Below are 24,502 nucleotides of genomic sequence, written 5' to 3'. Positions count from 1 at the left end.
TCTTCAGATGCCACTTTCTCAGGGAAGCATTCCCTAACTTCTCATATCAAACTAACATGTTTAGTGTGTACATTATTATGAACATGTGAAAATTGTTCACTGTGAGCCAGATAATGTATTATCACATCTTATAGTTTTTTCCCTGGAATTTTCCATAATTCTTATTTTTTTGTTTGCTTACTCTTCTTCACATCACTAGCTTATTAGCTCATACTCGTTGCCAGAATTCTAAAACACATGGGGTTATATATCAGTTCTTTAGGTTGTTTTGGAGGCATCTGTCCTAGAATTGCCAACAGGAACTATAGAACTGTACAGCCTGTTGCTCTGAATCTTACCTTCACAAACTAACCTAAAAATCTCTTTATATTTTTTCCTATGTTTAAATCCTTCACTTCTGGATCCCAACTCAGAGTCTTTCTTAGTTTACTCACTTATCTTGGGAGAACATACCCTTCAGGAGTTTCCAGAGAAAAGATACAGGAAGAGTAATTTTTTAAGATCTTGTGTATCAGTTATCTATTGCCACAGTAATGCTGCATAGCAGATAACTAAGAAATGTCAGTTGCTCACAATAAGTATTATTCGTCACATTTCTGGGGTGGTTGACTCGGGGCCTCTGCTGACTTTGGAAGTTGTCTGGCTTTCAGCTGGTCTTGGGTGGTCTTGGCTGGGACGACTGGGGTGACCTAGCTCTGTTTCAGGTATCTCATCCTCCTTGGGGACCGGCAGTCTAGCTAAGGTGTGATCTTCACATGGTGATGGCAGAGGGCAAACAAATGCTTACGTGCTTTTCTTGTATTTTAAATACACCTGCTGACGGTTTTTTTTTTTTTTTCTGATTTACCAACATATGCTTTATTATAGTTTTAAAATGTAAACAACTATTTGAAGAAACAAGGAAACAGTATACGTTGAAAGCAAAACCTGAAATTACAACACTAGGGAAATTTAAAGGTCATTTGTCAGTAGCTGTCTTTCTGGTTGCAACTGCAGAGACCTCTGCTTGCCCTGAGAAATCACTGATATGTGGGGCTTTTGCTAGGAGTATGACAATTTTACTTTCTCCCTTGTCTGCCTTGATTGTCCCAGGAATGAGGCAGAAGCCAAGAGGAGTTATTAAAAAGGAGAGTTTTACAAGCAGTGGTGTGCTGGTGAATGGGTTTTCCAAAAAGAAAAGCCCTGATTTGTAGCATTTGCCAGTTCCCATGGTATAAATAGTCCCACCATGGCCAATTTCAAGGATGACTGTATTTAATAAACAAATTGTACAATTTGTGAAAATTTAACAATCAGTTCTTATGAGCTAGTACTGGCCCACTCCAGCACACTGCTGCTTAGTTCTAAAATGGGATGTTTTTTAATATGTAACTTATTTGACCAAAAACAAATATCTGTGCAAATGTGCAGAGAAAAAATTAAGATAAGTAACATCCTTCAGCTGTCTGATTAAATGTCACTTTCTCAGGGGGGCTGTTCTTTCCCTTTTTATATTATGTAAGATTCTCCTCCAAGTCTTTTAACATTGTTATTGTTCTTTCATAGTATTTATCACACTGATTATTTGTTTCATATTGGTCTATCCCACTAGACCTTAACCTTCAGGGAAGACGGGGACCATATCTATCATAGGGTTAGCCTGGATCCTGCAATAGTGAAGTGTATAGTAAATGTCAGATAAATGAATGATTAAATCTCAGGAATATGAAATATTTTTTAGGGTTCTTTTTATTGAATTGTATGTTAAGTGTGTTCCTCCTTCAAGGATTTGGCAGAAAAGAGAAGAAAAACATTACTAATTTGCAGGAGAGAGAAGCTGGCTTCCCTTTGGGCTTTTTGCTGGGCCTCACCACATTCCCCTGTGTAATCAAGGCTGTAAAGCTTTGATTAGTACTATGTTGTTTGTGGCTTTAGGGCCTTCAGATACTAGTAATTGTTTTCATCAGTGTATTAGTTATGACTTGTAAGCAGCTGGAAACAAGAGTGTTCCTACTGGTAAATATGAATGTTTATTGTTCTGAATTAGATGACAGTACTTTCATTGTTATTTCAGACGAGTGTTTGAAGAACATGTTTTTAAACTTGGTGACTGAGTTGCAGTACAGTTTTGTGATTGGTATTGTATTCAGTAAACTTCTGCAGCATGAAGTTTTGAAAGAATGAAAAATTAACATTAATTAAACTAACCTACGTTATAGAAAGCCTTCTATAAATGAACTAAAAACCTAACTATAAAAAACTGTTTCTAAACATGAGCTTATGTAGGTTTAAATTACCGATCTATAATGTTCTATTTAATCATTTCAGCCTTTTCATAATTTGGAAAGAGATTCACATATTTGTGACCCATTGTTTGGTCATTACAGGCATTGGCTTTGTTTGGACAGAAACTTGTGATAGAGCTAGAAATTTGCTCCCCAGATTGAAGCAGACCTTGCTTGTGTGTGGTCTAAATATTTATATTTCTTAATAATGACAAGTTGTTGCCCTTTTTTTTTTTTTTTTTTTTTTTTTTTTTTTTTAATATTTATTGGGTGCACTGGGTCTTGGTTGCGGCATGCGGGATCTTTTTAGTTGTGGCATCCGGAATATTTAGTTGCGGCATGCAAACTCTTAGTTGCGGCATGTGGGATCTAGTTCCCTGACCAGGGATTGAACACGGGCCCCCTGCATTGGGAGCGCAGAGTCTTCGCCACTGGACCACTAGGGAAGTCCCTGTCTTCTGCTTTTTTGATCCAATTAAGTGGTAAATATAGGTGATCTTTTATATCATGAAATTTTAGATCTTAAAGGGACAATAACATCTTAGTCTAGCCTTTTCATTTTATATAGCACTTGGATTGTAAGTTTTATGAGACTGCCGTTGGCTGGCAGTAGTTGTCAGTAAATATTTGTTGAATGAGTAAATAAATGAATGTACCTTGTGGATAAAGAATGAAGACCAGAGAGATTAAAAAACTTTCATGCTTATACAATTAGTGGAATAGCCAAGGCTATTTAATGGCCATTTTAAGAAAGCTGAAGAGTAGGATGACTATAGAAGGTGTTATAAATGAATAGAATTCAGAGAAACACTAATAAAAATAATTTCTATTATCATAGTTCCCAGTAACTATTAAGGGAATTCCAATATTTTAAGCTATAGCAACGGCTTCAAGTTTCTCTGTGTACAAGGTTTTTGCAGGAAAAAAATTTTGATGCGATTAGTGATTTTAAAGCAGTATGTGTAAAAAGCTTAGGAAATATTCTCTCTGGAACAAGATATTTCATTGACAGTCCAAGCTCAGAATATAACTTAAATATAAGTGTGTGATTACATTTTAGTCGCTGTTAAGGACTGAAAGACTGAATTTTACTAATATTTTCTAACATGTAAGAAATATGAAAGAGAAAGATCTTTCTTTTCTGCAGCAAGTGGACAAAATTCTTGCTTTGTGCAGGAAACCTTGGCAGATCTTGAGAATTCTAAATTGCTCTGTTTTGTCTTTTTTTCCTCAGAAGAATTTGAATAGTTTTTTTTTTCTTCTATCTGAAACATGTTTTTCTTCTCCTCACCCTCACGTTTAACTTAATTAGGACTCCTCTTCTGTATCTACATATTTTGTCTGATACAGCCAAGTCTTTTTAAAACATCATTGAGAGCTCTCAAAGCTTTTTAAAAAAATTTTATTTATTTAATTTATTTATTTTTGGCTGCGTTGGGTCTCCGTTGCTGCGTGCGGGCTTTCTCTAGTTGCGGTGAGCGGGGGCTACTGTTTGTTGCGGTGCGTGAGCTTCTCATTGCGGTGGCTTCTCTTGTTGCAGAGCACGGGCTCTAGGTGCATGGGCTTCAGTAGTTGTGGCACGCGGGCTCAGTAGTTGTGGCTCGCAGGCTCTAGCGTGCAGGCTCAGTAGTTGTGGTGCATGGGCTTAGTTGCTCTGCGACATGTGGGATCTTCCTGGACCAGGGCTCAAACCCGTGTCCCCTGCACTGGCAGGCTGATTCTTAACCACTGCGCCACCAGGGAAGCCTTAGAGCTCTCAAAGCTTCTTTTACTACCAAGTTCCTCATCATCAGAGCTAGATATAGGAAGTCTTTCTGGTCCCTTGCTTCCAAGTGAATGGCCCTAAACAGACCAGAAGACCACAGTCTCATTTGTGTTCTCTTTGGGATTCTCTAGGTATATTCCTGGCAGACGTGTCACCCTGCACTATTTCAAATTCTTCCTTGGGTTCTTACTGGCTGCTCTTAGTCATATTCCTTCTAGCCATCAACTCTTCCAACATCATGACCAAGTCATGAGTACCCAGAAGCTCCTAGTGTTTAAGTAAGCCCTTGACGGCTTATTCTACAACAGAGAGTATGTTTTTGTTTTGCTTTTAAATCGCTAGATCAGGTTGATGGAAAAGCTTTCTTTTTTTTTTTTTTTTTTTTAAACATCTTTATTGGAGTATAGACGGAATAGCTTTTTAAGCTAGAGTGTATTCAGTTCACAACATGTCATCAAGGGACAGTCGTAGAAGTAGGATTGGGAGCATGGAGGACTTGCCTAGTTCCCTAAACAGAGAGTGAACACGCCCCATCAACTGAAGAGAGACCTCAGACTTGGTATCATCCATCAGCTTAGAGATCCATAGTTTCTTATATCTGCTAGACTATGTCTTAGTCCTGGACATTGTTCTGTGCTTGCCCTGATTTACCTGTAGTATTTATTGCCTGTTTTGGTTTATAGGGCGCAAATTAGCTTTGACATTCACCTGCCCTATTTTACTTGGAGAAGGTCATCATGTCTTGCCACTGAAACTCAAAGATTACAAAGATAGTGCATTTGATTTAGATTTGAGTGTGGGTAGTGAGACCTCAGAAGCCAAAACTAGAACCAATATGGAAGTTACAGGGAAGTCAGTTTCAGCTTAATATTAGTAGAATTTCTAATAAGTAGAGCTGTTAGAAAATGTTCTGTATTGTTCCTAGATGTGTAGTTACTTTACTAGGGGTGATTCAGCAGAAGCTAGATAAACAGTTGGAGGTTTTTTTGTGGGCATTGACAGTGTGGGTGGGGTGGGCTAGATGATACACCAGTGGTGAGATTTTTGACTCCGGTGTAAATGTTCAGTGGTTATAGACTAATGCAGAGAGAGAACAAGCTGAGAAGACTTCTGGCAGTGGTTAGTCACTGAGCAGGATGAAATTGCCAAGGGAGGATGTACTTGGAAGAGCAGAAGGCCATACCTCAAAGCCCATATTTAAAAGGTGGAAGCAGGAAGTGGAACTGCTGAAGGAAAACATTGAGAGGAAGAAAACTGGAATAGTTTAGAGTACAGAGGCCAAGGGGAGAGAGTTGGAAGGAGGAAGGAGGAATTCGAGAATAACATAGAAACTGGTTTACTCTAAGGCAGTCGTCCCCAAGGTAAGTTGCATGCACAGCCAACCACTAGGATGCAGTAGGACTCACGTGTCTATTCAAACATAAATAGCTTTATAAAAACACATTTATACTTATTATTCTTGAATTTATTTTTGAAGGTATTTCATGATGTATATAATGTATTACTATAGTAATATTTGTGTATAAGTTATAAATAGATACAGTATATTGGAGGAGGTGTGGCCAACATTTAACTAATAGAATACACAGTCAAAAAATTATTTGAGTCCTCTGTCCAAGAAAGAAAATACTCTAGGTCTCTTCTATGCTTATAGGTATCCCATTTAGGTTTTTAAAAAAATTTTTTTATTGTGTTAAAACACATAAAATTTACCATCTTACCCATCTTTAAGTGCACAGTTCAGTGGTATTAGATACATTCACATTGTTGTGTAACCATGACCTTCTTCTATCTCCATAATTCTTTTCATCTTATAAAACTGCAACTCTATACCCATTAAACAGTAACTCCCATTTCCCCCTACCCATAGCCCCTGGCAGCCACCATTCTACCTTCTTTCTTCATGAGTTTTTTGACTATCCTAAGTACCTCATATAAGTGGAATCAGACAGTTTTTGCCTTTTTGTGGTTGGCTTAATTAGCATAACGTCCTCAAGATTTATCCATGTTGCAGCATATTACAGAATTTCCTTCCCTTTTAAGACTTAATAATATTCCATTATGTGTATATACCACATTTTGTTTATCTGTTTTTCAGTCCAGGGACACATGGGTTGCTTCTATGTTTTAGCTATTGTGAATGATGCCGCTATGAACATGGGAGTACAGATAGTTCCCCCACACCCTCCTTTCAGTTTTTTTTTTTTAGAATAGACCCAGAAGTAGAATTGCTGGATCATATGGTGATTCTATTTTTAATTTTTGGAGGAACTACCATACTGTTTTCTACAGTGGCTGTACCATTTTACATTCCCACCAACAGTTCACAAGGGTTCCACATCCTCGTCAACACTTATCATTTTCTGTTTTTTTGATAGTAGCCATCCCAATGGGTATGAGGTGGTATCTCATGGTAGTTTTGATTTGCGTTTCCCTAATGACTAGTGATGTTGTGCATCTTTTTGTGTACTTCATGACCATTTGTATATCTTCTTTGGAGAAATGTCCATTTAAGTTCTTTGCCCATTTTTAAATGGGTTGTTTTATTGTTTGAGTTTTGGGAGTTATATGCTGGTTACTATTCCTTTATTAGATAAACTATTTGTAAATATTTTCTCCCATACTGTGGGTTGCCTTTTTACTCTGTTGATTATTATCTTCTGATGTACATCATTTTTAGTTTTCTTGAAGTCCTATTTGTCTTTTTTTCTTGTTTCCTATGCCACTGGTGTCATATCTAAGAAATTATTGCCAAATCTAATGTTGTGAAGCTTTTGTCCTATATTTTCTTCTAAGAATTTTATACTTGTAGGGCTTATATTTAGGTTCTAGATCCATTTTTTGAGTTAATTTTTGTATATGGTGTTAGATAAGGATCCAACTTCATTCTCTTGCATGTGGATATCCAGTTTTCCCAGGACTATTTGTTGAAAAGAATATCCTTTCCCCATTGAAGGTTTGGCACCCTTGTAAAAAATCATTTGTCCATATTGCAAGGGTTTATTTCTGAGCTCTCTAGTAGATTCCATTGGTGTATATGTCTGTCCACTAATACCACACTGGTTTGATTACTGTAGCTTTGTGGTAAGTTTTGAAATCAGGAAGTATATCCTCAAGTTTTGTTCTTTTTTAAGATTGCTTTGGCTACTTGGGGACATTTTGAGATTCCATATGAATTTTAGGATTTTTTTTTTTTTTTCTATTTCTGCCAAAAACATGATTGGGATTTTGGTGGGAATCGCATTGAATCTGTAGTAGCTTTGGGTAGTATGGACATCTTAACAGTATTAAGATTTCCAATTAATGAACATGGGATGTTTCTATTTATGTCCTTAATTTCTTTTGTCAATGCTTGTAATTATCATTGTACAATCTTTCTCCTTCGTGGTTAAATTAATTCCTTATTCTTTTTGATACTATTGTGAATAGGATTGTTTTTGTGAACAGAATTGTTTTTGTAGTTTCCTTTTCAAATTGTTCATTGTTTGTATATAGAAATGCAACTGATTTTTCTGCATTGGCTTTATATTTTGCTACTTTATGGAATTTGTTAGCTTTAACAGTTTTTTTGGTGTGTGGAATCTTTAGAGTTTTCTTACATGTAAGATCATATTATCTGCAAATAGAGAATTTTACTTCTTCCTTTCCAATTTGGTTGCCTTTCTTTTTCTAGCCTAATTGCTCTGGGTAGAACTTCCAGTACTGTATTGAGTAGAAATGCTGAAAGTGGGTATCCTTGCCTTGGTCCTGATCTTAGAGGAAATGCTTTCAGTCTTGGACCATTGGGTATGATGTTTTTTGTGAGTTTTTCACATATGGCTTTTATTATGTTGAGGTAGTTTCTGTCTATTCCTAGTTTGAGTGTTCTTATCATAAAAGAGTGTTATTCTATCAGATTCTTTTTCTGCATCTATTGAGGGATTGTGTGGAATTTTTTCCTTCATTCTGTTGATATGGTATATTACTTTTTTTTTTTTTTAAGTTACTTTTTTTTTTTTAAACATCTTTATTGAAGTATAATTGCCTTACAATGGTGTGTTATTTTTTTTTTAAAGTCTGTTGAACCATCCTTGCATTTCCCACTTGGTCATGGTATATAATCCTTTTAATATGCTGCTGACTTCTGTTTGCTGCATTTTGTTGAAGGTTTTGGCATCACTGTTCACAAGGGATATTGGTCTGTAGTTTTCTTGTTGTGTCTCTGTCCAGATTTGGTATTGAGGTAATGCTGGCCTCACAGAATGAGTTTGGAAGTATCCCCTCCTCTTCAGTCTTTTGGAAAAATTAGAGAAGAATTGGTGTTAGTTCTTTAAATGTTTGGTAGAATTCATCAGTCAAGCCATCAGGTCCAGGACTTTTCTTTGTTGGAAGACTTTTGATTACTGATTCAATCTCCTTATTAATTATAGGAATAGTCAGATTTTCTAGTTCTTCATGATTTAATCTCGGTAGATTTTGTGGCTCTAGGAATTTGTCCATTTCATAGTTATCTGATTTGTGGCATCCAATTGTTCACAGTATTCCTATCCTTTTTATATCTGTAGAACCGGTGCTAATGTCCCCACTTTCATTTCTGATTTTAGTAATGTGAGTCTTTACAGCTTTTTTCCCCACCCCTTTTGGTTGGTGATGTCAGATAATTAACATCTTTATACATAGTACACTCAAAAACAAAGTTATGATTCTTTAAAATGCACTAGTCTCAAATTATGTAGAAAACAAGATTTGGAGTGAGAAACCTAAGTTATGGTAATACTAGCTTTTACACTGATAGTTTTTTTTTTTCTTTAAATGTATTAGTCTCTTAAGTCATGTAGAAAAAGCGTAGTTACAAACCACTGTTACAATAATACTAGCTTCTGCAATTGCCAGTGTACTCACCTTTACTGAGATCTGTTTCTCTGTAGGCTTCAAAATACTGTCTAGTGTCCTTTCATTTCACCCTGCAGGACCCCCTTGAGCATTTTTTGTAGGGCAGGTCCAGTGGTCACATACTCCCTCAACTTCTGTTTATCTGGGAAAGTCTTGATTTCTCCCTTACTCTTAACAGTTTTGCCAGATATAGGATTCTCGTTTGATAGTTTTTTTCTTCTAGCATTTGACTATATCGACCCATTGTCTTATGGCCTCTGAAGTTTCTGACAAGAAGTCTGATAATCTTACTGAGGATCCCTTGTATGTGATGAGTCACTTCTATTGTGCTTTCAAGGTTCTCTTTGTCTTTTGAAAGTTTGATTATAATGTGTCTTGGTGTGGGTCTCTGAGTTCTTCTTACTTGGAGTTTACTGAGCTCCTTGGATGTTTATATTCATGTATTTCATTAAATTTGGGACATTTTCAGCCATTATTTCTTCAAATATTCTCTCTGCCCTTTTCTCTCTCTCTTTTCCTTCTGTGACTCCCACTATGCTTATGTTGGTCTTCTTAACCGTGTCCCATGGGTCCCTTAGTCTCTATTGGCTTTTCTTCCATCCTTTTTTTCTTCAGACTCAGTAATTTCCATTGTCCTATCTTCAGGTTCGCTGAGTCTTCTGTCTGCTGAAATCCGCCTTTGAATCCTTCTAATGAATTTTTCATTTCAGCTATGTATCAATACTCTTCAGCTCCAGAATTTCCTTTTGGTTCTTTCTAAGTTTTCTATCTCTTTATTGATATTTCCATTTTGTTCACGCATTGTTTTCTTGACTTTTTCCATATCTCCCTTTAGTCTGTTAGGCGTCTTTAGGACAGTTACTTTGAAGTCTTTGTCTAGTGTATCAGCCGTTACATGTTTTTCGGAGACAGCATCTGTTGATTTTTTTTCTTTTATTGATTTATTTGGCTGCATCGGATCTTTCGTTGTGGCACGTGGGATCTTTCGTTGCGGCACGTGGGATCTTTCGTTGCGGCACGTGGGATCTTTCGTTGCGGTGCGTGGGCTTCTCTCTAATTGTGGCATGTAGGTTTTCTCTAATCTAGTTGTGGCACGTGGGCTCCAGAGCACATGGGCTCCGTAGTTTGTGGCACATGGGCTCTAGTTGAGGCCTGTGAGCTCAGTAGTTGTGGTGCGCGGGCATAGTTGCCCCGTGGCATGTGGGATCTTAGTTCCCCGACCAGGGATCGCACCTGCGTCCCCTGCATTGAAAGGCAGATTCTTTACCACTGGACCACCAGGGAAGTCCTGATATTTTTCTTTTTCTTTGAGTGAGCCATACTTTGCTGTTCCTTTGTATGCCTTGTGATTTATTTTATTTTACTGGACTTTTGAATTTAATAATGTGGTAACTCTGGAAATCAGATTTCCCCCTTCCCTAGGGTTTGCTTGTTTTTCTTATTGTTTGTTTTTTGTTTTTGATTGTTGTAGACGGTCTCTTTGCTGAGGGTCAGTCTGAGATGTAAGCTGAAGGTCTTCCCAGGTCTTTTCTGAGCCTTTCCCTGGGCGTACACAGTCACTTCCTAATTTTCTCCATATATGCAGTTGTTTTTAAATGTCCTAGTCTTTAAAGTCTGGCTCCAAAAGGGGAAAAAGTGAAAAATGAAGGGGGAGAAGGGGTCTGGCCTTTTAATCCCCCTGGAAGTCATTTCAGCCAGAGGGAATGGGCTGCAGTAGGGTCAGGGAGGCACAGTGACAGTGGCCGCCCACCTTCTCATCTGCGCTCTGTGATCAGAAGCAGCCATCAGCACTCAGAGCAGAGATGCCGATATTTGGAGGACAGGGTCCTTTTTGCCCACCCTAGCTCCCACAGCTGTGGGCAGTGGTTCCAGGAAAACATGCACAGTTGTCTGCCAGGGGTTGGGGGTGGAGGATGGGTAGCTCCAACTGTGCTAAGAGCCAAAATTGACCGACATTCACCACAATTTACCATCTAAGTCTTCCCGTGGAAGTTGCAAGCCTTCAAAGTTCCAAAATGGTTGGATCAGGCAGATTCTACCAATGCAGTTGTTGTCTAGGTGGGAGATAGATTCCTGGTGCTTCATGCTGCGGCATCTTCCCAGAATCCCCTCCCCCATTTAGTTTTATAAATATTCCCTCGTCAGATTTTGACTGGATGTTTCATTTTTGCCTAACCATAATGGACGTAATGAAGGCTTAGAAACATGCAGAAAATGCCACCCCTGGCTCTGGTTAAGAGCACTGTCTTGTTAAGGCTAAGTTGTTGCTGCCTAACAACAACTCCCCCTCCCGGCCCTCCAAATTTAGTGGCTTAAAACAACCACCATTTTATTGGTCATGATGCAAAGTTCAGGAATTTATCACGGGTGGTGATCTCTGCTCCAGTGATGTTTGTTGGGCTCACTCACGGGGCTGCGTTCACTTGGTGGCTGGAAGGTCTGAGGTGGCCTCACTCACATGTCTGCAGCCTCATGCTGGCTGTCACCCGGAGTGCCACGGTTCTCATCCTCGGGGCCTTCTCTCCGCACGGCCTTCTCTCTGGCAGGATAGGCTGAGCTTCTTTACATGGTACCTGGTTTCCCAGGCAGTGGGCGCTGTCAGGACTCTTAGGGCCCAGGCCCAGAACTGGCACAGCAGTAACTTCTGATGACTTTGCTGATCAAGTCACAGGGCAGCTCAGGTTCAGGTAGAGAGGAAATAAGAGTCTACCTCTTGATAGGAAGAGTAGTCCTATGTCTGCAGGTTTAGGAGGAGTTGTTGGTACCTGTCTTTGCAGAACATCTCCGACAGGAGTCTAGACAGTCACTTGACTCGATATAGACTCAAAACAACTAAATTATAATGAAGTTCAAATTGAATGTGAGATTTCCAGGGCACCCCCCTTCTCCCCTATTAGAATGTACGCTCCACGTGGGCAGGGATTTCTATCTGTTTGGTTCATTGCTTCGTTTCCAGCCTGAGAGCAGTGCCTGGCTTGTGATAGAGGCTCAGTGAGTATCTGTTGCAGGAAGGACTGCTTGATGGTGATGGTAGTAGCAGAAGGGTTGGTGTAGAACAGCTCTATCAGAGAAGGCTGCAGAGACAACGTGAATCTTCAGCCAAGTTTGTGAAAAGAGTGATGGACGTGAATCAGTGTCTCAGGGGTGGGGAGACAACGCTTATTCACTGTTCCACAACATTGAGGCCCACCCGTGCCAGATGTGAGGGGGAAGTAAGAGACCTTCCCTTGAGGAAGGGGATCCCAACATCGCAGTGTATGACGTGCGCTAAATCATAGAAAAGAGAGGGGTCTTCTTGGGATGACAGTGGGAGGCTTCAGCGTGGGTGTGCTCGGATGGGACTGAGTAAGGTGAGTGTGACTGAAACTGAGCTGAAGACACGACTAAAACATGATAGTTATGGGGTGTGCATGTGACTGAAAAATTTCCAGAGGCTCAAAAATAGTCACCTTCAGGATATATTTATACATCCTGAAATGGTAAGGGTCTCCCCCTCTAAGTCCTTAAACATGTGTTATGTGATGAAAACTAGATTTGAGAGTTTCTGAATTTGGTGTAAAATTTTTTGATATCAGTGATAAGGAGGGACTTCCCTGGCGGTCCAGTGGTTAAGACTCCGTGCTTCCACTGCAGGGGGAGCGGGTTCCATCCCTGGTCTGGGAACTAAGATCCCACATGCCACGCAGCATGGCATAAAATAAAAACAAAAAACAGTGTTAAGGAGAGCGTCAAGGGAGACCATTCATTATTAGGATTGGTGAGTTAATTGATGGTGATTATTCACCTTACTGTAGTTTTATAATGCTTTTAGAAGTTTTCAGAGATCATTGCCAAATACATGTGCCAGGGTGAAAAGCAAAAATAAAAAATTATTAGTATGTAGTAGTATCTTCCCTCCCTCCTTCTGCCGGGGAAGTGATCTCAGCCCTTGTTTGTGGTGAGTGAACCAGGAGAGGAGATGGATAAAGGAATGAGATGAGCATTCTGAACATCGAGTTCCATTAGGTAAACAGGAGTATTTTTAAAGTCCTCTCCCCTTAGTCACTTCTGTCCATACAGACAAGCAAACCACTGTCGCTGAACTTGTGGCAACATGTCCGGATGAGCAGGGGAACCTTTTGTTATCTTTTCAATCATCTTGAACAGCTCCTGAAGAAAGTTACTCTTCCTTTAGTGAGTAACTTTTGCCTTATCTATAAACTTAGTTGTGGTCTTCTTTTTTCTTGCCTTTTTCTCCTGAGGCTACTTCAGCAAATTAAATTTTTAAAAATTGAGGCTTACCTGATGTGCCAGGGAAGAAAAAATACCTGTTTTGTGTGAGTTCTTAGCTGAAGTGAGTCATGTCTAACTACACTAAGAAAATGAAACACTTAAAGGTACTTTGGGTTTTTTAAAATGTCCTCTTCACTCGTTGAACTCTAGGGCTCCTGGCTCATTGAAGGTTATTAGTATGGTAGGAATAGTGTCATTTATATATTTATTTAACTTTTTGGCTGCACTGCGCAGCACGTGGGATCCTAGTTCTCTAACCAGGGATCGAACCTGTGTCTCTTTCAGTGGAAGTGTGGAGTCTTAACACCTGGACCACCAGGGAAGTCCCCCATGTCATTTATAATAGCAGTCATCACAGCCCCTTACATTTCATGTCCATTGGGCTTTCAGGTGGACAGGGCACAAGGCCAGTGAGGAGGGTAAGGAGAGAACAAGCCCAATTCCTAATCTAGAACACTCCTCACCGAAACTTCATACTGGGTTTCTTTTGTGTAAATTTTTTTTTTTTAGTTTATTAGCTCATGTCTTTCGTTAATCAGTGTACAATTACTTGTCTTCCGGTTTCTTGAAACAATAGATTAGATCACATTTGCCACAATAGCGTCTGTCAAAGTGGTGGCCGTGGAAACTCCAGCACCCCATTCATCTGAAGGGCACTCCCTGCGGAGGTGGCTGATTTTACCATTCTCATCCACCTTACGGTATTTCAGGACAGCCAGCTTAGCCTTCTTTCTCTTATGCTTGCTCTTTTTGGGAGTGGTATAAGACTTCTTCCTTTTCTTAGCACCACCACGAAGTCTCCACACAGATGAAGAGTGGACTCCTTTGAATGTTGTAGGCAAAGTCCATCTTGCAGTTGCTAGCCAGCAAAGAAGTCTTTGCTGATCAGGAGGAATTCCTTTCTTATCCTGGATCTTGGCCTTTACATTTTCTATTGTATCCCAGGGTTCAACCTCCAGAGTGATGGTCATCACAATAATCTGCATCTTGGCTGCAGTTCCTCTGTGGATGGCAGATTCGAAAGCCTCTTTAGTGTAATCTTGGTCCTCTTTCTAACCCTTCCCACTTTTTGATTTGTGAGGTGTGAGGAAATGTCTTTGTCCCTTCCTTAATGTGCATGCCTTGAATGGTTGTTTGAGGATGTGGAACTTTAAAGATCTTTGCAGAAATGTACCTTCTTGTTTCTTTTACCCCATCCTCCAACTAGATGGAGAATTTGCATTATTGTTGGAGAGTAAGACAAGATCTCTGTCTTTTCAAGACTGAGACCCGTCAGGAAGGAAGAAAACTCTCCTCTACCCTTCTAGGTTCTTCTGGCTGGTCTAAGAATTAAATTGACATGAGTCAGATCAACAGGAGAAAATCACATTTAATTTCGGTTTGCCGGATGGGATGGGGATGTGGGGAGGAGACAAATAGGTAAGGGATATTAACAGGTACAAACTTCCAGTTGCAAAATAAATGAGTCACGGGTTTGAAATGTACAGTGTGGGAATATATGTAAATCTTTGTATGGTGACAGATCATAACGATTTATTGTGGTGATCCTTTTGAAATGTCTAGAATTATCAAATCACTATTGTGTAATATTAAACTATGTTAGTTCCTAGGTCAACTATATTTCAGAAACAAACAAATTCATAGAAAAAGAGATCAGATTTGTGGTTACCAGAGGTGGGAGGGAGAGGGAAGAGGAATGGGATGAGGGCAATCAAAAGGTAGAAACTTCCAGTTATCAGAAAAATAAGTACTAGGGATGTAATGTACAACATGATAAATATAATTAGCATTGCTATGTGTTACATATGAAACTTGTTAGGATTTACTATCAAGAATTCTCATCACAAGGAAAAAAACTTTCTGTTTCTTTAATTTGTATCTATATGAGATGGTGGATGCTCACTAATCTTGTGATAATCATTTCATGCTGTCAAATCATTATACTGTACATCTTAAACTTACACGGTGCTGTATGTGTGTCAAGTATATGTCATTAAAGCTGGAAGAAAAATATTTGTTATGTATGGGAACTGCATATACCTGAGAGATTGAGAGACAGAAAGGTAAAATCAAGTATACATGCCATCCTGAACTAAGGAATGGGATAAGGGTCCGGGGCCTCCAAGGACAGGAGGGTCATTTACAAGACAAGAAGAGCAGACATTTGGTGATTAGATGTTTGTTCGCCATGTGGATGGGGCCACTTAGATAAAATTTCTCAGATAATAACCTTTTCTAAAAAAAAATCTCCAATATAAATTCTTCTAGGTAGTTAAGGGAGGGATAGAGGTTTCTCCTGAACCTGCAGGATCTTGATTGCCTTTAGCTCAATTGCCTCATGCAAAAATGGCACATTTTTGGGAGGCTTGTTCTGAACCCCTTTAGACCCAATTTTTTATATTTTCCATTGTGGTCCTAGGAAATTTGTAATTTCGAAAGAGTGTGCCCTCTTTGTTTACTCTTCTCCCTCATGAAATCCTTTCTAGCTAAAATGGGATAGAAATAATTGAAGAAAATAAGATTGATTAAAATGGATATTTTTATTCTTTTGGGTTACTTCCTTTTAAAATTGTGGTATATGGTCTCAGGATTTGAACTGTGACATCTAACTTTTTCCATTATGCTGTTATGCCACTTTTTCCTAATTGGTTTGCTTAGCTCTTAGAATTTTCATTACTTTATTTCTTAAATTCCATCATATGTAGTAAAGCCATACTAACTTGAGGGAGTAGAGGGAAGGCCAGTCTAAACTAGCTTAAAATCTTAAACACAGTATTTTTCTTTTTTTTTTTAATTTTTAAAATTTGTTTTTATTTTTATTTTTATTTTTTTAATCAGTCATCAATTTTATACACATCACTTTATACATGTCAATCCCAATCGCCCAATTCAGCACACCACCATCCCCACCCCACCGCAGTTTTCCCCCCTTGGTGTCCATACGTTTGTTCTCTACATCTGTGTCTCAACTTCTGCCCTGCAACCCGGTTCATCTGTACCATTTTTCTAGGTTCCACATACATGGGTTAATATATGATATTTGTTTTTCTCTTTCTGACTTACTTCACTCTGTATGACAGTCTCTAGATCCATCCACGTCTCAACAAATGACTCAATTTCGTTCCTTTTTATGGCTGAGTAATATTCCATTGTATATATGTACCACAACTTCTTTATCCATTCGTCTGTTGATGGGCATTTAGGTTGCTTCCATGACCTGGATATTGTAAATAGTGCTGCAATGAACATTGTGGAACATGACTCTTTTTGAATTACGGTTTTCTCTGGGTATATGCGCAGTACTGGAATTGCTGGGACATATGGTAATTCTATTTTTAGTTTTTTAAGGAACCTCCATATTGTTCTCCATAGTGGCTGTATCAACTTACATTCCCACCAACAGTGCAAGAGGTTTCCCTTTTCTCCACACCCTCTCCAGCATTTGTTGTTTGTAGATTTTCTGATGATGCCCATTCTAACTGGTGTGAGGTGATACCTCATTGTAGTTTTGATTTGCATTTCTCTAATAATTAGTGATGTTGAGCATCTTTTCATGTGCTTCTTGGCCATCTGTATGTCTTCTTTGGAGAAATGTCTATTTAGGTCTTCTGCCCATTTTTGGATTGGGGTGTTTGTTTAATATTGAGCTGAATGAGCTGTTTATATATTTTGGAGATTAATCCTTTGTCCGTTGATTTGTTTGCAAATATTTTCTCCCATTCTGAGGGTTGTCTTTTCGTCTTGTTTATGGTTTCCTTTGCTGTGCAAAAGCTTTGAAGTTTCATTAGGTCCCATTTGTTTATTTTTGTTTTTATTTCCATTACTCTAGGAGGTGGATCAAAAAAGATCTTGCTGTGATTTATGTCAAAGAGTGTTCTTCCTATGTTTTCCTCTAAGAGTTTTATAGTGTCCAGTCTTATATTTAGGTCTCTAATCCATTTTGAGTTTATTTTTGTGTATGGTGTTAGGGAGTATTCTAATTTCATTCTTTTACATGTAGCTGTCCAGTTTTCCCAGCACCACTTATTGAAGAGACTGTCTTTTCTCCATTGTATATCTTTGCCTCCTTTGTCATAGATTAGTTGACCATAGGTGCATGGGTTTATCTCTGGGCTTTCTACCTTGTTCCATTGATCTATGTTTCTGTTTTTGTGCCAGTACCATATTGTCTTGATTACTGTAGCTTTGTAGTATAGTCTGAAGTCAGGGAGTCTGATTCCTCCAGCTCCGTTTTTTTCCCTCAAGACTGCTTTAGCTATTCGGGGTCTTTTGTGTCTCCATACAAATTTTAAGATGATTTGTTCTAGTTCTGTAAAAAATGCCATTGGTAATTTGATAGGGATTGCATTGAATCTGTAGATTGCTTTGGGTAGTATAGTCATTTTCACAATGTTGATTCTTCCAATCCAAGAACATGGTATATCTCTCCATCTGTTGGTATCATCTTTAATTTCTTTCATCAGTGTCTTATAGTTTTCTGCATACAGGTCTTTTGTCTCCCTAGGTAGGTTTATTCCTAGGTATTTTATTCTTTTTGTTGCAATGGTAAATGGGAGTGTTTCCATAATTTCTCTTTCAGATTTTCATCATTAGTGTATAGGAATGCAAGAGATTTCTGTGCATTAATTTTGTATCCTGCAACTTTACCAAATTCATTAATTAGCTCTAGCAGTTTTCTGGTGGCAGTTTTAGGATTCTCTATGTATAGTATCATGTCTTCTGCAAACAGTGACAGTTTTACTTCTTCTTTTCCAATTTGTATTCCTTTTATTTCTTTTTCTTCTCTGATTGCTGTGGCCAGGACTTCCAAAACTATGTTGAATAATAGTGGTGAGAGTGGACATCCTTGTCTCGTTCCTGATCTTAGAGGAAATGCTTTCAGTTTTTCACCATTGAGAATGATGTTTGCTGTGGGTTTGTCATATATGGCCTTTATTATGTTGAGGTAGGTTCCCTCTATGCCCACTTTCTGGAGAGTTTTTATCATAAATGGGTGTTGAATTTTGTCAAAGGCTTTTTCTGCATCTATTGAGATGATCATATGGTTTTTATTCTTCAGTTTGTTAATGTGGTGTATCACATTGATTGATTTGCGTATATTGAAGAATCCTTGCATCCCTGGGATAAATCCTGCTTGATCGTGGTGTATGATCCTTTTAATGTGTTCTTGGATTCTGTTTGCTAGTATTTTTTTGAGGATTTTTGCATCTATATTCATCAGTGATACTGGTCTGTAATTTTCTTTTTTTGTAGTGTCTTTGTTTGGTTTTGGTATCAGGGTGATGGTGGCCTCATAGAATGAGTTTGGGAGTGTTCCTTCCTCTGCAATTTTTTGGAAGAGTTTGAGAAGGATAGGTGTTAGCTCTTCTCTAAATGTTTGATAGAATTCACCTGTGACGCCATCTGGTCCTGGACTTTTGTTTGTTGGAAGATTTTTAATCACAGTTTCAATTTCATTACTTGTGATTGGTCTGTTCATATTTTCTGTTTCTTCTTGGTTCAGTCTTGGAAAGTTATACCTTTCTAAGAATTTGTCCATTTCTTCCAGGTTGTCCATTTTGTTGGCATAGAGTTGCTTGTAGTAGTCTCTTAGGATGCTTTGTATTTCTGCGGTGTCTGTTGTAACTTCTCCTTTTTCATTTCTGATTTGAGTCCTCTCCCTCTTTTTCTTGATGAGTCTGGCTAATGGCTTATCAATTTTGTTTATCTTCTCAAAGAACCAGCTTTTAGTTTTATTGATCTTTGCTATTGTTTTCTTTGTTTCTATTTCATTTATTTCTGCTCTGATCTTTATGATTTCTTTCCTTCTGCTAACTTTGGGTTTTGTTTGTTCTTTCTCTAGTTTCTTTAGGTGTAAGGTTCGATTGTTTACTTGAGATTTTTCTTGTTTCTTTAGGTAGGCTTGTATAGCTATAAACTTCCCTCTTAAAACTGCTTTTGCTGCATCCCATAGGTTTTGGGTCGTCGTGTTTTCATTGTCATTTGTCTCTAGGTATTTTTGATTTCCTCTTTGATTTCTTCAGTGATCTCTTGGTTATTTAGTAACATATTATTTAGCCTCCATGAAACACAGTATTTTTCAAGCAATGTTATATTGTCATTTGTGTGTATATGTATATGTACATAAAACGTAAATCACATGTTACCTAGCATGATCCTTAAGGAATTTGCAATTACCTGAGCCTCGGTTTTGCATGTAAATGGATACTTCTAAGTGCTTGGGGCTACTTTGAAAGAGTTCTTAATAGTTTAACCAGTAACCCTTAAAGTCTTGGTTATACTCATAGTAAACTTTAAAAAAAAAAATTCTCATAGCTAGGGTGAGAGTCCATTTAGCTCAGCTATGAAGTATTACATTATTAAGTAGAATGGCACTACTAGGATTTTTTTTAGAGAAAATCTATACTGTTCTCCATATACATGTGCATTTACATGACTATTATATCTACTGTACACACACTGATGTGTATGTGCACATGTATTACAGTCCCTGAGCACACCACATATTTGCGGACAATTTGAGGACATGATCTTTGGGTATAAACTAGACTAAGCTTTCTGAAGGCAGAAATTGTGTCCCTTGGCATTCTTCTTCCAAAATAAACATACCTGCCAAAGACTGTGCTCTGGTACCCACCTCAGTTGGGGGCATCCTTTATGAGGAGCAGCTCCAATTCCTTTCTGCCTTTCTGTTTGGGTGCTAATGAATGGGAGGGGGGAGTATGTGTCAGGGGAAGGCTGAGAGGTTGAGCTGTGCACTGTCTACCTACTTGTGAGTGGGAGTGTGATTCCTTGTCCATCCCTGATTCTCTTGCCTGCCACATCATAATCACAGTAGTTAATAGCGCAGGCCCTGGATTTGAACCTTGGCACTCTCATTTTCCAGCTGTGGAATCTATCTAGAGCAGATCTAGTTGATCTCTCCAACCTTCAGTTCCCTGATCTAGAAAATGGGGATCATAATTACACACTCCCAGGTATATGTACCCCAGGTTGGATTTTTGATAGTGGCAGATGGGTAATCCACGTGTCCCCCATCCGTGTATGCAACAAACTGGTGGGTATAAAGTATTCCAAAAATTTCCAGAAATTTCCAAGAAACAAAACTTATTTTTGCTGCTTGCTAGCAACTATTTACATAGCATTTCTATTGTATTTACATCTGTTTACATAGCATTTACATGTATTAGGTATTATAAATAATCTAGAGATGATACAGAGTATCGGGGAGGATGTGCTTAGGTTATATGCAAATACTGTGCCATTTTGTATGAGGGAGTTGAGCATTCCTGGACTTTGGTATGGGGGGTGGTGTGCTGGAACTGACCCCACCCCCATACCAAAAGATGACTGTATAACACAGGTTTCTGTATCTCCTTTCTAGGTGGTCAGTTCTTCTAGGACATTGTCCTTGGCTTATTTGTAACTGACTTATAGAACTTGATATTCAGAAACTGTTAATTGAATGAATGCATACTCCCCTTTGCGCTTACCATAGTATTTGGATTTTTGATGATTACTAATTGTGTGCATTAAAAAACTTACATAGTAGAAACACACCATATAGGACGGTGTGTTTCATACATTTCCAATGGCCAGAGTAGATTATTGGCCTGGTTTGGCTAGACATTTGTTAATTCAGTCATTCCTTGGTATCCTCAGGGGATTGGTTCCAAGACCCCGACGGATACCAAAATCCTAGGATGCTCAAGTCCCTTATATAAAATGGTGTAGTATTTGCATATAACCTATGCCATTCTCCCTTATATTTCATATCATCTCTAGATTACTTATAATACCTAATACAATATAAATGTTATATAAGTAGTTTAAATATAGTGCAAATACTGTGTAAATAGTTGCCTGTGTGAAGGAAATTGAAGTTTTATTATTTTTTTGCTTTTCTTTTCCTGAAATCTTTTTTTTTTAAACATCTTTATTGGAGTATAATTGCTTTACAATGGTGTGTTAGTTTCTGCTTTATAACAAAGTGAATCAGTTATACATATACATGTGTCCCCATATCTCTTCCCTCTTGCATCTCCCTCCCTCCCACCCTCCCTATCCCACCCCTCTAGGTGGTCACAAAGCACCGAGCTGATCTCCCTGTGCTATGCAGCTGCTTCCCACTAGCTATCTATTTTACAATTCGTTAGTGTATTTATGTCCATGCCACTCTCTCACTTTGTCCCGGCTTACCCTTTCCCCTCACCGTAGCCTCAAGTCCATTCTCTAGTAGGTCTGTGTGTTTATTCCCATCTTGCTCCTAGGTTCTTCATGACCATTTTTTTTTTAAATTTTTTTTTAAGATTCCATATATATGTGTTAGCATCCAGTATTTGTTTTTCTCTTTCTGACTTACTTCACTCTGTATGACAGACTCTAGGTCCATCCACCTCACTACAAATAACTCAATTTCGTTTCTTTTTATGGCGAAGTAATATTCCATTGTATATATGTGCCACATCTTCTTTATCCATTCATCTGTTGATGGACACTTAGGTTGCTTCCATGTCCTGGCTATTGTAAATAGAGCTGCAATGAACATTGTGGAACATGACTCTTTTTGACCTATGGTTTTCTCAGGGTATATGCCCAGTAGTGGGATTGCTGGGTTGTATGGTAGTTCTATTTTTAGTTTTTTAAGGAACCTCTATACTGTTCTCCATAGTGGCTGTATCAATTTACATTCCCACCAACAGTGCAAGAGGGTTCCCTTTTCTCCACACCCTCTTCAGCATTTATTGTTTGTAGATTTTTTGATGATGGCCATTCTGACCGGTGTGAGATGATATCTCATTGTAGTTTTGATTTGCATTTCTCTAATGATTAATGATGTTGAGCATTCTTTCATGTGTTTGTTGGCAATCTGTATATCTTCTTTGGAGAAATGTCTATTTAGGTCTTCTGCCCATTTTTGGATTGGGTTGTTTGTTTTTTTGATACTGAGCTGCATGAGCTGATTGTAAATTTTGGAGATTAATCCTTTGTCACTTGCTTCATTTGCAAGTATTTTCTCCCATTCTGAGGGTTGTCTTTTCGTCTTGTTTATGGTTTCCTTTGCTGTGCAAAAGCTTTTAAGTTTCATTAGGTCCCATTTGTTTATTTTTGGTTTTAGTCCCCTTTCTCTAGGAGGTGGGTCAAAAAGGATCTTGCTGTGATTTATGTCATAGAGTGTTCTGCCTATGTTTTCCTCTAAGAGTTTGGTAGTGTCCAGCCTTACATTTAGGTCTTTAATCCATTTTGAGTTTATTTTTGTGTATGGTGTTAGGGAGTGTTCTAATTTCATTCTTTTATATGTAGCTGTCCAGTTTTCCCAGCACCACTTATTGAAGAGGCTGTCTTTTCTCCACGGTATATTCTTGCCTCCTTTATCAAAGATAAGGTGACCATATGTGCGTGGGTTTATCTCTGGGCTTTCTATCCTGTTCCATTGATCTATATTTCTGTTTTTTGTGCCAGTACCATACTGTCTTGATTACTATAGCTTTGTAGTATAGTCTGAAGTCAGGGAGCCTGATTCCTCCAGCTCTGTTTTTCTTTCTCAAGATTGCTTTGGCTATTCGGGGTCTTTTGTGTTTCCATACAAATTGTGAAATTTTTTGTTCTAGTTCTGTGAAAAATGCCATTGCTGGTTTGTTAGGGATTGCATTGAATCTGTAGATTGCTTTGGGTAGTATAGTCATTTTCACAATGTTGCTTCTTCCAATCCAAGCACATGGTATATCTCTCCATCTATTTATATCATCTTTAATTTCTTTCATCAGTGTCTTATAATTTTCTGCATACAGGTCTTTTGTCTCCTTAGGTAGGTTTATTCCTAGATATTTTATTCTTTTTGTTGCAGTGGTAAATGGGAGTGTTTTCCTAATTTCACTTTCAGATTTTTCATCATTAGTGTATAGGAATGCAAGAGATTTCTGTGCATTAATTTTGTATCCTGCTACTTTACCAAATTCATTGATTAGCTCTAGTAGTTTTCTGGTAGCATCTTTAGGATTCTCTATGTATAGTATCATGTCATCTGCAAACAGTGACAGCTTTACATCTTCTTTTCCGATTTGGATTCCTTTTATTTCTTTTTATTCTGATTGCTGTGGCTAAAACTTCCAAAACTATGTTGAATAATAGTGGTGAGAGTGGGCAACCGTGTCTTGTTCCTGATCTTAGTGGAAATGGTTTCAGTTTTTCACCATTGAGGACGATGTTGGCTGTGGGTTTGTCATACATGGCCTTTATTATGTTGAGGAAAGTTCCCTCTATGCCTACTTCTGGAGGGTTTTTATGATAAATGGGTGTTGAATTTTGTCAAAAGCTTTCCCTGCATCGATTGAGATGATCATATGGTTTTTCTCCTTCAATGTGTTAATATGGTGTATCACATTGATTGAGTTGCGTATATTGAAGAATCCTTGCATTCCTGGGATAAACCCCACTTGATCATGGTGTATGATCCTTTTAATGTGCTGTTGGATTCTGTTTGCTAGTATATTGTTGAGGATTTTTGCATCCATGTTCATCAGTGATATTGGCCTGTAGTTTTCTTTCTTTGTGAAATCTTTGTCTGGTTTTGGTATCAGGTTGATGGTGGCCTTGTAGAATGAGTTTGGGAGTGTTCCTCCCTCTGCTATATTTTGGAAGAGTTTGAGAAGGATAGGTGTTAGCTCTTCTCTAAATGTTTGATAGAATTCTCCTGAAATCTTTGATCCACAGTTAATTGAATTCAGAAGTGGAACCCACCGATAAAGAAGGCTGGCTGTATTATGTTGAGGAATTTTGCATATAAGTTTATAAGGAAGGGATACTGGTCTGTAGTTTTCCTTTAGTTTTGGTCTGGCTTTGGAATCAGGTTGATGCTGGTCTCATAAGATGGGAAGTGTACCTACCACTTATATTTTCTGTAGAGATTATATATATTTAGTGTTACTTCTTTATATATGTTTAGTGTTACTTCTTTTTTAAACATTTGGTAGAATTCACCAGTGAAATCATAGGGGCCTGGAGATTTTTTCCCCAGAAGGTTGTTTTTTTTTTTTTTTTAACTGAAGTATAGTTGCTATATAATATTTTATAAGTTACAGGTGTATAATATAGTGATTCACAATTTTTAAAGGTTATACTCCATTTATAGATACTGTAAAATATTGGCTACATTCCCCATGTTGTACAGTATGTCTTTGTAGTGTATTTTATTTATTTAAAGTTTATTTTATTTATTTATTTTTGGCTGCATTGGGTCTTTGTTGCTGTACACAGGCTTTTTCTAGTTGCGGCGAGCGGGGGCTACTCTTCGTTGCAGTGCGTGGGCTTCTCATTGCAGTGGCTTCTT

At 38.2% G+C, this 24,502-nt stretch overlaps 1 protein-coding gene and 1 pseudogene across 3 annotated transcripts in view; one reads left to right on the top strand and one right to left on the bottom strand.

Annotated features, from left to right (window-relative positions):
- Window positions 1-24,502, top strand: part of CNNM2 (cyclin and CBS domain divalent metal cation transport mediator 2) — a 147,922-nt gene that overhangs the window by 47,501 nt on the left and 75,919 nt on the right. The window lies entirely within an intron of this gene.
- Window positions 13,720-14,159, bottom strand: LOC118882524 (annotated as a pseudogene).

This window comes from Balaenoptera musculus, chromosome 16, assembly GCF_009873245.2.
Source record: "Balaenoptera musculus isolate JJ_BM4_2016_0621 chromosome 16, mBalMus1.pri.v3, whole genome shotgun sequence".
NCBI classification, from domain to species: Eukaryota; Metazoa; Chordata; class Mammalia; order Artiodactyla; family Balaenopteridae; genus Balaenoptera; species Balaenoptera musculus.
Note: the sequence above shows the minus strand (reverse complement) of the source record. Positions and strands in the feature narration are given on the sequence as shown.